General features: G+C 44.8%; 1 protein-coding gene across 3 annotated transcripts in view; it reads right to left on the bottom strand.

Moving 5' to 3' along the window:
- The window catches only part of BROX (BRO1 domain and CAAX motif containing), a 213,419-nt gene that overhangs the window by 166,729 nt on the left and 29,493 nt on the right, over positions 1–17,197 (bottom strand). The gene's annotated exons all lie outside the window — the stretch shown is intronic.

Below are 17,197 nucleotides of genomic sequence, written 5' to 3'. Positions count from 1 at the left end.
CCTGTGTTCAGATTTTGGTGAGTACACAGTACCAGATCGTAGAGGTATGTATCGGATTTCCAAACTGTGTACACATGCACCGAATCATCCGGTCACACTCAAATACGGTGGGCCAAAGCAGAGGAATTAATGGTTCCACATCATGATACATGCAGAAGCAGGAACGCGATGTCGTCTCCTTCCAAAATCGGGATGTGACCGGATGAGTCAATGCATGTGGACACAAGTTTTTAAATCCGATACATACCTCTACGATATGGTACTGTGTACTCACCAAAAACTATGGGACGTCCTGCAAGAGATCAGAAATATATATGTACACTAAATACATCAAATGATTACTTTGGATGTGCACGTTGACTCACTCACACATCACAAAGAAAACACCTCAAATGATGAAAGCCACTGGCCACACATCACAATGGCAATAATCAAAACTGAACACTGATCACAAAGATACTCTCTTCCTGCATATTTTGTCTTCTTCTTTTTGCCACCTCTGTAGTTCTCTTGACCAAAGGGCACATGCATTCCACTAAAGCATTATATTAGGAATTTTAAAGAGATTTTCTCATATGCTTTACCCCACATTTCTGCAAAAACAGCTGCATCTCCTGAGAGACAAGTTGCACTCCCTTTTTGTGATCAACGTGTAAGTAAAACTTCCTTTAATACAAATCTTCCCAGACAACTTCAATGATTTAGTCTGATAGAGAGATAACTGCAAGCCCAACCTCCCACTGTATTGTGAAAACATCCACCATTACCACTGAATATACTTATCACTTAAAATATGCAAGGTCAAACAAATCCAAGCACACCCTCTCCCAAGCTGTCATGCGTTTATCATACACTGTTACTTTTCTATCTCTCACTTTCAGTCTTTCAGCCTTTCCAATTCAAACATCTCTTCACCCACTGAGATCCCTCTCCATCCATCCCAGGACACCAAAACGGTTATACAACCTTCTTTTAGCGAGTCTGCCCCAGCCTCCTGAAAACATCAAACAGCAATTCAATTCATCTCCATGTAACACAACAACTTCCCCAGTGTCAAGGATAATGCCTATGCACCCTTGGAAATGGTTACCAACACTTGGAGACATCACTCACCTTCATTTTCCCAAATACTTGGAATATCCCAAACCAGGGACAAACACCAAATTAATCACATCCTTAATAAGCCCTTACTGGCCAAGATTAGCTAATAAATCACTAGGAGACTGTACAAACCTAGGTGAACGTAGAAATTGCTTTGAAGTTGCGATATTAAGCCACCCCATAAAAAAGCTACAGTAAATACTGAGACCACAACAGCTACAAGACTGTATGTAACAGGCTTTCTCTTTCTGAACGCTGCTCTAGAGAGATGTTTTGCAAATATTACTTCATCACCCAAAATGATCGACTATCGATCTGAAACTGCCACACGATAGGTTGCTGGGGTCATTAACTGTACCTGGTTGGTGGCAAACCCTGTATGGAACAACTTAAACTGATAAAGGGAAGATAAATTGCACAGGGTACTTTCTCTGTCTGTAAACAAAGCTGCTCTCCATAGATATATTTAGAACTGGCTAAATATCTTACATAGTGCACTTTCACTATTTGTGATATCTGTCATATGAAGAAACTACTGTATATTTGCTTGTTTAAAACTACATATTGCTTGCTTCGTGATCATATTTATGTTTAGAAACATGTTCATTACCATGACCAAAACAATGCAAACTAGGAAATGTAAGTACGCCCCCTGGGGTGCTGATCGTTAAGTTAGGATAATTTAAAAAAGCCTCTCATGACCTGGGCTTACCGAAGGACAATGCAGATTAATCTAGCCACCATCAAATACTTACTTTTTCAAAAGATAGGCCACTCGTCAATACCTGTATAATGCCGCCTCTGACCGCTTATACGAGCGGCAGGCAGTGGGAGACCCTTTTAAACTCTGCAAACTTCTCCATAAATCCCACGAGGTACGGCGACCACAGAGCCCAGAACCGGTAGAACCCGAAGGTTCTGAATGCATATGGGGGTGGGGGTGGGCAATGTAATTTTCCCGACGAGCAGTATGTTTTAGTTTTTACTTTTCACTCGGTAGACACTCTAACTTCAAGGGTTTTTTTAAGGGACTGGTGGAACTTTACCTAAGCTTTTTCCCATCTCAAATATGCTCTGGGTTAAAGGAATCCCATGATAGCAGCCATGTACATCCCCCTTGTATACTCCTAGAAATCTTGCACTGTCCATAGGACCCGGAGGTGCACCAAATGGTGGTATTGAATCCTAGCTAGCCTGGGTAAGGTGGTAAAAGGTGATAACTGGCTCGATCGGAGGGACGCAGATCAGACATATTGATGAGTGGAGTTATCAGGCCTTCCTTCAGTGAGTTCGAGAACTGCACCTCAAAAATAGATAAACCGTATAATTGATGCAAAAATGTCAGAATACTGTTTTAACAGACTGTATAGAACCAAGACTCAGGAAGCACTGGTAGACTCCAATTTACGTAGCAGGAAATAGGTGGCATCTAGATCAAGTTATTTACAATAAAAGGTTGGAGCAACGGTTTCAAAGGCGGTCTTCATAGTGTAAAAGGTTGATACATTTAACCATTTATTAGTTGCAGTGAAGATATAATAAGGTTTTCAGTTTTGTCTCTAAAATAATTATTAACCTATTTCTTGAAAGTTTGAAAAGGTATACATTTTACAAAAAAGCTCAATGTTTTACTGCATTACTATAATACTTGGCCCAGTAGGCTTCCTTTGCCTTAAGACGACTTCACATGAGGTTCCACGTAAGTGGATGTGCTGCAAAGTGAGCATTTTTTCTGATTGTATATGCCTCATAAAGACAGAAGGCCCAAGGTTACACATAGTACTGTATACCATCCTTCCTACTGAGCATTAAACTAACACACCCTTTGCCACAGGTACAAACATTGCATACAACATAGGAATCTTTAATATAGCAGTTTTTCATCTGTATATGAAATATACCCAAGATAGCGAGTGGCTTCTTGAACACAAGTAGGATAAACAAGGCTTTTTTGTTACTCATAAGAGGTGAGGTCACTGCCATTCATTTAATTGTTGCACACACGACAGATGAAGACAAAAGGCCTTCTATAATACATAGGAATAGCAAAACAGACTTACATGTGAGATTTCTAGGAGTATACAAAGGGGATTTTCATGGCTGCTATCATGGGATTCCTTTAACCCAGAGCATATTTGAGATGGGAAAAAGCTTAGGTAAAGTGTATCATGCCAGTACGCATTCCTTCTGGGTCACGCTGGGTACCCTCTCTCTCTCGCTCTCTCATTGGAAGAAGAGCTTCCGTTTGGCCTCCTGCTAAACATTCAAATCCAATCAGGTTTTTTAGAATAACCTTTAGGAACAAGTATGACAAATAAGTATATATATATTAAAAGGCCGATAAACTCACACCCAAGCAAGTGTCAGTGATGTGTAATATTAGGTATCTGGAGGAATGTAATACTATATATTACACAATCCTTGTGATTCTCTCATTCATAGGAAGATTTACTGCTGAGCAATGTCAGTATTGTTTAATGGAAAACACAACTGTTGGGATAAAAAAAGTGCGGACACTCTATTACAAACAGAACAGTCAACAGATAAAAATGTATTTTATGGTCAGAGAGATGCAAAACCTATGATGAAGAGTGGCTCGAGTGAGACCCTTTTACTCAACATGGGACTCAGTCACTCACTACTCAATCTCCCTGAAAAAAACTTGCAGATGCTGTGAAAGCAACACTCCCTAAACAGTGTTGAAAGATGGTTTTATTACAATCCTGAATACAGATGCTGCTGTCTCTTGCTCTCACATTCTTCATCCACACTTTTGATCCTTTCGACATTGTCACCATATCCTCCTTCTCACATCGCTGATCAACCATTCAAAACCCTTTTACTCTGCACCACACGTCTGTCTACACTTTTCATTTCACACTTGCAGACAATCAGCTCATGTGTCACCCTCTTCCAACAATGAGCAGGACTGAGTTGCACAAACCCTTTTCTACTCTCAACAGTTCTGTAAATACATACTAATATTTATTACTTAACCTTCCTTATTTACTTGCACACAATGGCTTACCTTCAATGTAACTGCCTTCACTCTGTCTGTTGTCATAGCAAGTCTTACACAACTGTGCCGTGTTAATGTTTTCTCTTACAGTATAATGAGATCATGGTGCTATTCACGATTCATACATCCGCCATAAGGTTATTCTAGATAAATTGAGTCCTTTCATTCATTATTTCAAATGGGCTAAAACCTGTAAGCAAATTTGTTGAGATTCCACCTCCCAATTCAGCATACAATTTCTCGTCAGTACAATGCCATACACAACTCCATTCAATTTCTCCACTTTCCTGCTACCACTGTGATGCTACACTGACATAGTATTGTGTGTGATGCCATTCATCTTTAAATACTTTTCAAGATAATCCAATTTCAATTGTAATTAGTTTTCAAGTACTATCTGTTTAGGAAAACCGTCCCTCAAAAACACCCTATCTAAAACCCTTATAATGTTTCTGCATCAGCATTTTTACCAATTCTAGTTCCAGCTATTTAGAACAAGCATTTACAATGCAACGGTCTCGCCTTTTGAAAAGTTAGAGCTATTGGCATTGTAAATGACAACATTTTTATTTATGTTTTGTTTTTGAAAACAGATAAATAAATGGCATTGTCATTTACAATGCCAATAGCTTAATCTCTCGCAAATGCGAGAGTTATTGCATTGAAGTAGAGAGAAAAGAGGTGCAGATGAGGTAAAGAGATGAGGCTCATACAGAGGAAGGGCGAGGGAGAAGTAGAGAATGGTGAAATATGGAGAGAGAGAGACAGAGGTAAGACAGATGTATTAAATAAGCGAGACATTGGAAGCAGAGAGAATGAACGGAAACAGTGAAAGAGATAGAAAGAGAGATGAAAGCAAAGGGAGTGATAGATGGAGCAGAAGAGGTAGAGAGAGCATTGTAGTGAAAGAAAGAAAATATTGGGAAAGGTGAGGGAAAGAGGACATCAATAAAAAGAGAGACATAGAAGGCCAATAGGTGAGGTAAGAGAGAGGCTAATGCAAGCAAACACTCAGGATGTGGTAAACCAATGTGTGCTTCCCAAATTATAACACGAGTAGAAACTCATGGCTGTGCAAACATCATGCTTGACTCAGACAGAATGCCTGTAGCAAGGGTAAGAAACAATGCAGCCACCCTGCATAGGCAATAATGCAGGTGAGTACCAAGCAAGATAAGCAGATATGCAACACCATGAAGAGTTTAAAAACACACTAACCATCCACTGCACATGAATATATCCATTTTTTGTACAACTAAACAATCTGTTGCAGCCGGGCTCATAGATCAGAAGAGAGGACAGGACATCCCTTGCAGGTGAGCACAAGCATTCCCTGGCAGCGAACACATGCACTAGGAGCATGGACAAACCATTCCTAGCAGGCAAGCACCATAACAGCTCAACCTGAATGAAATTCACAGAAGATGTGCATTTAAGGCGAGGGGAAGACTGCAGTGAGGGGCCAGAGAACATCTTCCAGGGCTGTGAACATTCTCAGCTTAAAAACGGGACTGCTGTGCACAGAGACTTTATTTGGGCTAGGTGTATAGGGCACACAGAACTCTTCGACCCTGCATCTCCAGCATGAGCACCGTACAGAGGGTGAGTGTATGAATGATAGAAGTGGCAGAGACATATCAATCCATCAGGAGTTGGTAAAGCACAGCTACGCACCGGTCAGGGTCTCAAGGCACTGGGTCACCCCCTCACATGAGCTAAATGACGGGTACAGACAGGCCATGCCGATGTTAATTGCGAGTTTGTGCATCATGTCTTGGGCTTGTGTGAATATGCACATACAGCATGTAACCAATGGATCAAAGTAAAATCGCCCACAAGGATGGAGATCAGAGCAAGCACAATGTAGATAAAAAAATCTTTATCTGAGCAGTTAAGTACAACCATTGGAATTCAAAAAATAGGTTAAGGAGGACGACAAATGTAAGTCAATTCATCGAGGCATTTGTCACAATTATAAAACCAGAAAAGAGCTAGGATTATAAAGTCCATGGCATTGAGGAAAAAAATTCTTACACAGCTAAAAACTAAAAACACATACAACAACAATTGGTGCTTACCTCCTCTGAATCCCGCTTGGATATTCCTTTCCTGATTTTCATTGTAATATTCCAGATGAAAGATTTTCTTCTGAAATGTATGCGACTGTGCAGAGTTTGGGGGACAGACAAGGCACATACACACAGTCCCCAAGCGCAGTTTTTGACAGAGGGAGACCGAGACAGAAACGGGCAAAAAAGGTTATGGTTACCCTCTCACTATGAAAACCGATGAAAGAATAGATTCCGCGTGCACCGCACTTTCCCCTGTTGAAGATCAGTCCTGGAAGATAGAGACGAAAAGAAGCAAGGGAAACACGGCATAACTCCCTAGCTCCTAATAAGCAGCCCAGATACTCACGGCAAGCAGACAGACAGACACGAAAAGAGCCCTGAAAGCAGCGAATCTTAATCCAAAACGACCCTAAAAGTAACACAGTGAGGTACTGCAGAGTGCGATCTGTAGACCCAGAATCTGATTTGGGGGTGAAGGAGCATGCTCAGTGATATTTTTGTTCGCAGCCCTCAGAGCCGCCTCATTACCAAGATGCTGTTTATATGCGCATGCTCAGAAGAGACATGAGACTGCCTGGGAAAGGTGGATGTAGTGAATACAGTGCAGCGCGAGGCACAAAGGAAATACATTTAGAAGAGTGACAGAAACAGGCCTCAAGCCCAAAGGTAATTTGTAGTGGGTCCCCGAAAATGACCCTGCCACCAAACACAGCACCTCCCGAGCTACCGGCCCATGCTCGCCACAACAGAAATGTAGTCTCTGATACCCCTGCCCCAGCCCCTATCCCCACTCCCACACATAAAATAATGCCTTTACACCCCCGTATCCATGGGATCCCTTTTCTCTGACTCCCAAGTCGCAGGGATTTCTAAACGCTTTCTCCAGTGGTATGGTGCATCTTGCACATTATCAAGGGCTCTCTTCTTTCCCAATCAAGCGTGAATAGGTAATCCTGTTGTGTCTGTGTACTGACGAACAGATTTTAAACTGGGGTACACAGGACTGCAAGTCCCAGATAGAATCAGGCTTGCCTGGTTGAGGTTCTGAAACATGCGCATGGGAAACAGAAGAACTCTTTTACGACCTCAGACTACCCGTCCCCAAGCTCCCACCAGAAAGCAGGACTTTCTCGCTCACTCACCTTTCCTTTCGTTGGCTTGAACGTCATTTGTACTGTCAGAAAGGGCCGGGAACAGAGATATCGCTAACCCTCAGTTTCAGCTACCGTAAACAGCACTCCACGTCACACAGAATGTATGTCAACTTGCCAGCAACGGAGCGTGAAGGGATAAGTAGTTCTAGCGGTCTCCTTCTGTCAGTGTCCGAGAAGGCAAGTGAAAAGCGGGAGTGCAATAAATAACAAGCGTCCTGCAGAATTTTGGGGATCGGGACCTAATTACGCGGCTATTCTAGTCACAAAAATAGCAGAACACAATACATGCATTTAATTATAATAAACAAATCAGGTACAGTCAAAGTTTCTTGTTTTCTGAAACCCATTGCGGCGCATAAATAAAACAATTAGAGACGTTTTCTCTACTGAACAAGACAAAGCAGTTAGGGGGGCTTCTTATGCGCCATGAGTTAAACCCCTAAAGAGGCATCGAAGCGTATTAGTGCTTAGCAATTATAGGGGGATTCATGCAGTCCGATGTTTTGGAATAGATTAGAGAGAGTTTCAGGAAAAAATGCAGGGGAAATTCATTTCCTGATTGACTCGGATTGAAGAAAAACATTGATGCAGCCTGCTCTTTCCTGCAAAATCGGTTGAAAAAATATACTTTCCTGAAGGAGCCTCCTCGGTCACCTGATGTTGCCTCTCACCCGGGAAACAGTGAATAATTGAATACACACAGGACAACAATTAGAAGGAGGGAGTTTTCGAAAACAGGAGTGGCTGGCAACATAAAAGCGGTAGGCAATCGATTTCCTTCAATTTGCCAGCAAGCACATTGATTGAACAAGCAACAGCAGGCCCTTGCGACCCGCCCGTCCCAGCTCCCTGAAAAAAATGGCAGCGCAAACATCCGGTGGAAAAAGAAAAAGTAAACACCCACATGTTCATGACAACAAAAAAAGGGGCGGAGAGCGAAAAAAATTGCCGGAACGCCCACGAATCTGCTCCGGCAATGACGGACAGATCTCTCTTCCAATGGCTAGCCTCCATTTATGGAGCTAGCCAATGGAAGAGCAGGTGGGACAAAGCCCCCGTACTGTTCTAACATAAGATTTCGCCTGTGCGAACGCTGCTGCGCAGCGGACGCCAGGTGAAACCTAAAAACGGTCTAATAAAACAATAATTTATCTCTACTATGCATTGTCCTCTGGACATGATACCAACAGCCTTTTCGAAAGCATTTTCGGGCAATGTATGGGGAATAGCAGTACTTGAACGTAACTTGTGTCCTGCCCAAATCCATTTATTTCACCCAATTCTTGACCATTCTATTTCACTCTGTAATGCTGGCCACCAATACAACGTTTTTACCCTTCTTTTGGTCTTGACAACTCATAAGGGCCATTCTTTGCAGGTTGAGAATGACAAGGAAGAGACTGACAGGAACTACGGATCTAGTCTGAGTCAGCTCCTCCTGTTCAGCACTTATCACCCACTTTCCCTTTCAATCATGCATTTACTCCAATACTTCTATATGTATCCTGCTAATTTCCTACTACTATGTGTGTGGACTCCGAGTACTCATGACCTTTGAAAGATTCATTTACTCCTACACTTCCATATGTTTCCTGCTAATGTCCCACTGCTATGTTTCTGTACCCCGAGTATTCATGATCTTATTATGCTGCACTTCGTATTAATCCTGTTTTATTGGTACTATGATCTTATTATGTTGCACTCGTTGTAATCTTGTTTCCTTGGTACCCTGTTATCGTATTATCTCTCAGCCTCCACCATCAGAAACGTAACATGGCACAGAAACATGGATGTCTCTCCTGCGGTTTGTTTCCTGGCAGATCATCAAACTAGTATTTTCCCAGGACCATCTTGAATGTGGTCATCGGACACCACTTACTTAGACCGTGCCCGACCACCAGCTGACGTTTCACAGCGAGACACCAGCATGGAAGGAACCTCTGTCAGCCCCCAACTGATATCAGGTGTGCACAGCAGTTTACCGCTCCAGTCCTTGTGTCGTGCCACAGGCCCCTTCATTAACCAGTATTCGATTAGATACCACAGGATCGAAGAGGTGTTCCTCACACTCACTGAAAATAGTGACTTGAAGATAAATTGATCAGCAATAATCATTCACAGATCACTATCTCCGAGGAGTTGTGGGGAATTATTCATAGAGTGACCACAACTCTTTCCCCAGCACAAAGGACAGGTTACTTCAGTGAAGAAGAACGGGACACAATGAGGGCTGCAATGAAATAAGAAGACCTATTAATACTGTGTATAGTGAAGCCTAGGGTCACCTTATTTCAGATACCGTCAGACCACTGTGCCATTGAAGAAAATGAGGCACTTACGTGTGTTAAAGATTGAACGTGGTATAAAATTTGGTAGTAGCCAAACGTACTCCCACAAAGCTGAGTCAAGAGCAATAGCGCATCAGGATCTGAAACAGTGTGCTCAGCAGTGTCAGGAGCGGTAAGGTAACGGAAGCGGTGCAAGCGTACTCCAGGCAAGAAGCCAGTGGGGACAGCTGCGGCATCGATGAAGCTGAAAGCATCGAGGACTGCAAGAGGAAAATTGAGTGTTCGCTAATGGCTGCGACGAAACCTGGCGCGGCATCTGTATACAGCTGAGCGATAGCGAGGTAATAGGATACGAACTACGAGGGGTTTGTAGTTCGCAACAGTGATCACGGGGGTATGGAGGATAACGTTGCTTGCAACAAACAACAGACTCGGTCAGGAAACCAGCACTGAAAACTGGATTGTGGTACGTTTCTTCACCTTCGGGGAAACAAACTGCATCCGAACGGTGGAGAGAAACGGGGCGTGGTTACGAGAACAGGAACAGTAAGCCAAGCGAGGACTTGTTCCTGAGACATCACGTTGAAACTAGAAAGGGAGCGTGGTGGAATGCACAGTCTGTCTGTGCATGTGTAAATACAAAGGATCCTCTCAAGAGAAGCACACTTAAGCAAGACATACATCAACAACAAAATAGGCTTATATCCTGTTCCAGTATATAGAACAGGAGGACCTAGACCAGACACCACCTAGGCCCAGTGAGCGGCTGCAGCCCACCAGCCAGTCAGGCAAGTGCGACCCCACAGAGTATCTGAACGTAAAAGCTAAGCATCCTTGCACAACCTGCTCTTCCCCTGCTGACGCTTTACTAACAGCTCGGCCTAACTCAAACAGGTATAACCTAACAAATCAGAGCCACCGCTCCCAGCATACTTCTTTACCAAAACTCTTGCATTTGCACTTCTGCTCAGAGAGTGCAAGCCTTTTATAAAAGTGCTGGTTGAACAATTTGGAATTACAACTTTGCCCTTCACAGAAGTGATGCAACTTCTGTGACATTGCTGCATGTTTCAATGCCTCAATCCAGGAATGTCGAGTATGTGTTGTTCCAGTTGACTGTGAATAAGTACTGTGTTAAGAGTGTGGCTGTTGTCAATAACTGTGTAACACCTGTGTTGCCAGTTTTCTAGCACAGCCCAAAATGTTCTTCCCAGATTTCGGGTGGTGCACAGTCTAGCGCCTGCCCCACGAATCACTGTAGCGCATGCTCATCTGTTTATACCCTTTTGTGTCAAGCCTCTGTGGTAAGGTGCATGCCACTCCGCTTTCCACCAGTTAGTGGTCTTACTGTTCATACCATCAGCAATCATGTGACCATGTGCACTGATTATGCCATTAATAGTCATGTATTTTCATTGTTTAGAACATGTTTTATTTGTTAGCTTGTATATCCTATGGAGAAGTCTTAAGTGTAAGTGTTCACAATAGGACTTCATGTCCCAATGTTCTTAGGCAGCAGCCATCTTGGGTGTGGCAGAGTTTGTAAAGAGAGCCATACCCAGGCCTGGCGCTCACTATTCTTCAGAAGTCCCGTGGAGCGGTTCTGGTTTCAGGTCTTCTGTGTTTAGTGTGCCCTTCTCAGTGTTCCCAAGCTGTCTGGATGTCTGAAGCTCCCGCACCGTTTTCAATAGAGCAGAGGTGGCCGGCTCTTGCTGCAGCATTCCTGCCGAGAAAGGATTCATCGCACATGCGAGTAGGTCGTACTCTGTACCGTAAGCGGAAAGCGTGTTCTGATCTGATATTGCAATAACCAGTGCAGGTATTGTTCTCAGCTCAAGTCACTAAGAATATTTATATTACAGAAGTGAAGGTGTTTCATGTTAGATTATTTATGTTCCCTTCCTTTTTAGGTTTCAGCCTGGCGAGGGGCACGAAAGTGCCCCTCCCAGTTTGAAAACTATTGTCTTCAGTATGGATGTCGGCCCCGCCTCTGCCTCTCATTGGCTAGCTCCATAAATGGAGGCTAGCCATTGGGAGACAGAGGCTGTCAATCGCGCTTTCTATTGAAAACGCGATTCGGGGGCGTTTCTGGTGCTTTTTTTAAGCCCCGCCCCTTTGTCCCGGGCCGCGCTGCGATTGGCTGCCGGCCCGGGACACCCCCGTGACGTCATTCCAGGGCCGCGCTGTGATTGGCTGCCGGCCCGGGACACCCCCGTGACGTCAGCCAATCACAGCGCGGCCCGGGACCTGACTTGTTTTTTAACCTACGATTAAAAAAAGAATGGAATGTTATTCATCAGACTGTAAAATGTTTACTCAGCATATTAATATCTAACAGTGTATAAAACAGCGACGTGAGGTACGGTGGTCCCCTCCTCGTGCACTCAGTCGTGTTTTGTTATGAATGTTCCTGTTCAAAATTGGGTGCATCTGATAGATGCCAGGTCCCCATTACTCGCATCCTGTTACTCGCATAGTCCGGTGAATAAGAGATGACAAATCAGTCCGTTTTTCTCTCCATCTCTAAATGCAGATATATTTGTGGGTGACCTTATTAGTGGACGCATAGGTTGGCGCGCTCTTCCGTGGGTCGCGAGACGCCATGGCCCAGTCACAGCAAGTGGCTCGTTATTTTGCACACGTGTTATGCACACTTCCATTGTGTCCCACAGAAGCTCTCCCCTGTTAACGAGGCTTTGATGGGCTATAACACAGCGGGGGTGTTAACAATCATGCCTGGTCAACCGCCGCAGCAACTTCTGAAATGCGATTGTTTATTTACCTCCTGCTTGTTGTCTTGTCACCCGATTCCCATTAGAAGTTAGGTCGCGCGCTTTTCTGATGCAGAGCAGAGGGCGTGGCCTCTGCCTCACCCGCTCTTCTTTCCATCTGTCTAACTTCCTCCCGCCTTTGTGATTGGCCTAACCTCTTTCTCACAAGTGATCTGTGTAAACGTCTTGGTCAAGGGATACCGTGTTTTCCCTTTTACTCTGTGCCCTTGTTGTGTTTCCTTATTGGAGAGGCGGCCTGCCTTGTAGTACGTTTATTCAATGATCATCTAGTTGTGGAACGTTGCACTAAATCCCTAGATTTAAGCCGCAATAGAAAATCAGATTAGGCAGCAAGACTGACTAATTATGCGGCAAATCGTAATTGTGGCACGTTATGGGGTTACACCTTAATTATACTGTGCATTTTATGGCGTTACTTCGCTATTTTGACATTTTAACATGCATCATTTTATGGCTAACTGTTGCTCAGAAACTTTTTGGGGGGATCTTAGCACTTTGCTGCTGTACGGTCTGAAAAGTGTTAATTAATATGGCTAGTAAATAAAACTACTCTCGATTGGGTTGTGGTTCTGAATGATAGCTCAAGAATCGCATCTCAAATCACCATAATAAATCTAATGTACAAACATAATGTGCAAAGGCACCATTCAGTTCTTGATTCGGCCTTCTGAGTGGAGGAATTTTACTTGCAAATGGGATTTACCGGCATGGCAATTCTGACTTTCTGGTGAAAATGTTGCAGTCACACATTATTAGGTGGGGACCGATTGTATGGGGAGCCAAGGGCATTCCTGGGTGTATCCATCTGTAATAATAGTTAATGATCACTCACAAACCCGTATACTGTGAGGTTATTCAACATAAACTTGAGGTGGTTTAACCGCCCTGAAGCGCTTTCAATATTTGCTTCACTTATTGGCATAATTGAGTGTTTCCAAGATGTTAATGTGCAGGGTACATCGAATTTTAAATGGATGTGTAGACCGTGCAGAAAAATACTTTTTCACTTGTAGAACCCAAAATAACACAGTTAAGTACACAAATGCGCATTTCTAGTGCACAGCTTTGTGTGGAAATCCCCACCTAGTTACCACCAATCACTCAGACACCTCCTCTCCACAAAACTCCAGCTCTGGTTCTTTGTATGTGTGGCATGTGTGTGAGTAGGAGGACCGGCATTCCCTTACATTTCTCCTAAAGAGTGGAACGACCTCCATATCAGAGCCTCGTTCTTTCTTCTAGAATTCCACAAGAAGCTGAAGACCTGGCTTTTCAATTAACCGGCCTAAGTAGGCAGGGCTGGGCACACACACTCACTCAGCACCAGGTGATAGTGTGCTTTACAAATAAACATATAATTCTGCATACAAAAGTAGTACTCCTGGTTACATGGCAAGTCTTAGATTTTCACGACTATTCAATAAATTCTTTGATAATCCAACAAAAATCTAAAACTTTTTATTTTTGAAAATTAACTGTAATGAAGTGGTCTAACACATTTTCTATGTTCCTCTAAATTTCTTATATTATTTGTACATAGTATTACATGCTACTATGCATATGTCCTTGTTATTTCTTTAGGGAGTTTGCCAATACTCGGCATCGGTGCTTCAGACTACAGTGATCTCACATAACATCATAACTTTCTGTGCGGTTGAGTTATACTATACAGTGGGGTGAAAAATCACTTTGATAAGTGCTATCTGTAAAACATTAAAAATAAAGTCCCAAGGAGTAGAGAACATTGGAGATTGGACTGTTGGATGATTTAGAAAAATAGGCAGTGCCTTCTTATCTATCCTACATGTGAACTAGAGTGTCGCTCTCTATAACATTGTGAAATGGTTACAAAGGTGTGAAATATTTTTTGAGTGCATTGCTTTAAGCACAATCACAGTTGACTTGTGACAATCACCTATATGTGCAGTTAGGTGTTAATGCAAATTTAATAATTGAAAGGTTAACACCACAAGTATAATATCTCTAAAAGAGACACTATTTTATGGTCCAAACAACAATGTGGAAGTAGTTGTTGAATCCTATGGCAGAGCAGTTTATGGTCTTGGTGACTTTAGGATTTGAGTGGATTATGTATTATCCAACATTGCGAAAACTGCTGCAGTTGTGTCCTTAGGATTCTTTACTTCTTTGAAGGCTGCCTAAAATAACGACTGTGACATGCAGTATAGGCCCACACGTGCATGAATGGCTTTGAGCATAGTTTTTCCTAAGTATTTGTTGTTTTTTGTTGCATTTGTTCCTAATTGTTGTAGCAGTAGAAAGTAGTAGAAATGTTTGTTCTTTACTTGCCTTTTTAGGTTTCGCTGGGGAACGGAGCCTTTAGGCTCCGCCTCCAGAGAAATCTCTTGATTACAGTAAGGACTCTGGAATACGCCCCCCTGTCCCATTGGCTAGCTCCATAAATGGAGGCTAGCCATTGGAACAGAGAGGCGTCCGTCATGGCCGGAGGAGACTCGGGGGCGTTCCCGAGATTCTTTGGCTTTTGGCGACGTCACGCGACGCCGGGAACGCCCCCGAATCTGGTCCGGCCGGGCCGTGCTTGCTGCTGTCCTGCCTTCTTCCGTGTCCCTCCTCCCGCCGTCCCCCCTCCCCCTCCTCGCTGTCCTGTGCACGTTTCCCGCCGTCCGTTCCTCTCCCCCGCCTCCCGAGCCGCAGCTGATCCCGATCCGCTCTCCCCGCCTCCCTCTCCCCTCCCACAGCAGATCCCCGCCTCCCTCTCCCCTCCCACAGCAGATCCCCGCCTACCGGCTGCTGTGCCGTGCTGTGAGGTCGCCGTGTTCATCGACACGTGTTTGGTGCAGACTGAAGGTTTGTGAGCCTTCCCCGAGCAGAGCGCACTAAAATAACCTGTGTGCAGCTTCACCACCGCGACCCGGGATCAGTAAACCCCCGACGAAGGGCCCCGTACCTTGCTGGTACCAACGCGACCGAAAACGAGCCCGCTGCTCTCCGATTGGACGGGAGAGCCGAGCCCCCTCACCAAACGCCGCGACGGGATTGGCCCGTGCGGCGCAGCGTCACCACTGTTGCCGTGTGGTGATTGGCTAGGGCGAGGAGCGTCATCGCAGGCTTGACCCGGGAGCCGCACTGCCATAGGCTGACTCCCGGGTGCTTTGGAGGCTCGCCCGTTCTGCCGTGTCTGGATTGGCCCGCTCGACTGGAGGAGCCGAGAATTCACCGCGATCACCGCCGGGCCCGGGGAAGACTGACCTGACCTCGCCGGGGGACCTGAAAGAGTGCTCCAGCCCCCGGCCTGCCGTCTCTGCCCCCCGCTGCTCCCTGGAGAACCGAGAGCGGGCGGAGGAGCGTCTTGAGACCGGCCGGGCTGGAGCGCTAGTGAGCACTCGCCGCGGGGTGCGCCTGGAAGGGAATCCCCCCTCCCAACAGCATTGCGGTGAGACGCGCTAGAGGCGCGAAGGGTCCCTGACGCTAGGGGCCGGGTCCCGTTAGCGGTATAAAACATTGGCATGATTCTTGGCTCATTTTGGGAGCGTTTCTAGCATAAAACATTGGCATGGTTCTTGGCTCATTTTGAAGAGCGTTTTCAATCACATAATATTGGCATATCGTGTGCTGATTAAAGAGACTAGAGACATTGGCTTCAAGAACTTCCTGAAATTTAGAAACACCAATTAAGATTAAGTTCATCATTGCTATACTGAAGTGATTATCGTGCAACTGCTTATTTACATTGCTGCAACCAGATAAAAGTTATTTCTATTTTTATAAAATACTTACCTGTGTGGTCTCAGTTTGTGGTGGATTCAAATTGTGAGCGGCCCGGTAATTCTGTTGAGGCTGTTAACAGCCGTTACTTACCCCAGTGAAATTAGAAGTGTGAGGCAACACTGGAGTTCCACGGTGTTTCATCTCCTGCTCGCGCGCAGAGTCTCAATGCAGCACCTGGGCAAAAGCGTAAAATCGGCACAGTAAATCCGATTTCCGTATGTTGTTTCTCCAAAACTCCGAATTGCTGTTACTTTCCTGTCCCCTAATAACCAGGATCCCAGGCAGGTCATGTAATTCTGGTGCGGGGAAATAAGGAAATGATCACGGGTCACGAGGTCCTCTCTTCTTTCCCTGGTGATCCTTTCCTGCCTGTCTTCACTCCATCCCCATCCTCTGCCCGCCGTTGGCTCTCTTCTCTCGTCCTCTTTCCTATCTGTCCCTCGCGTCTTTTTCACCCATAAGACTCCCTCCCCAGCTCCTCCCAATTCATCAGTCCCGTTCACACTTTTTTAAATGTCCCCCTACCTTCCCTCTCTTCTGCCCTCACTCACCCCTCTGCCCCAGCCGTCCCCTCTCGCGTTTCCCCTATATTTCCTTGTTGGTTCCCCGCTCTGCCTTTCCCTCTCTTTCTTCTCCTCGCACCCTACACAGCTCAACCTCCTCCATTCGCAGTCCCTCCTGCCCGCTCACCGTTGTCCTCACACACTCCTCTCCATTTCGGATGCCCCCTCCTTTCCTTTCTCCCTCCCATCCTCTCACATCCTCCATTGATACATTGTACTCGCCCTATCTTTCTTTTGCTTTCCTCTTCCAAATGTACCTCTTGCCTTCTCGGCTCATTCCATGACCCGCCGCTACCCCTTTACTCCGTCCCCTTTCCCTCTCTCTCTCTCTCTCTCTCTCTCCCTCTCTCTTGTGCTTTCTCCACATCTTTCCCTCTCAGCTTTCTTTCTTCCCTCTTACAGTTTCGGTTTCTCTCGTTCTCTCACTCTCTCTCCCCTCCTGCCGTCTCTTTTCCTCT

Source organism: Lissotriton vulgaris, chromosome 6 (genome assembly GCF_964263255.1).
Source record: "Lissotriton vulgaris chromosome 6, aLisVul1.2, whole genome shotgun sequence".
Lineage (NCBI taxonomy): Eukaryota > Metazoa > Chordata > Amphibia > Caudata > Salamandridae > Lissotriton > Lissotriton vulgaris.
This window is presented reverse-complemented; position numbering and strand designations above follow the sequence as displayed.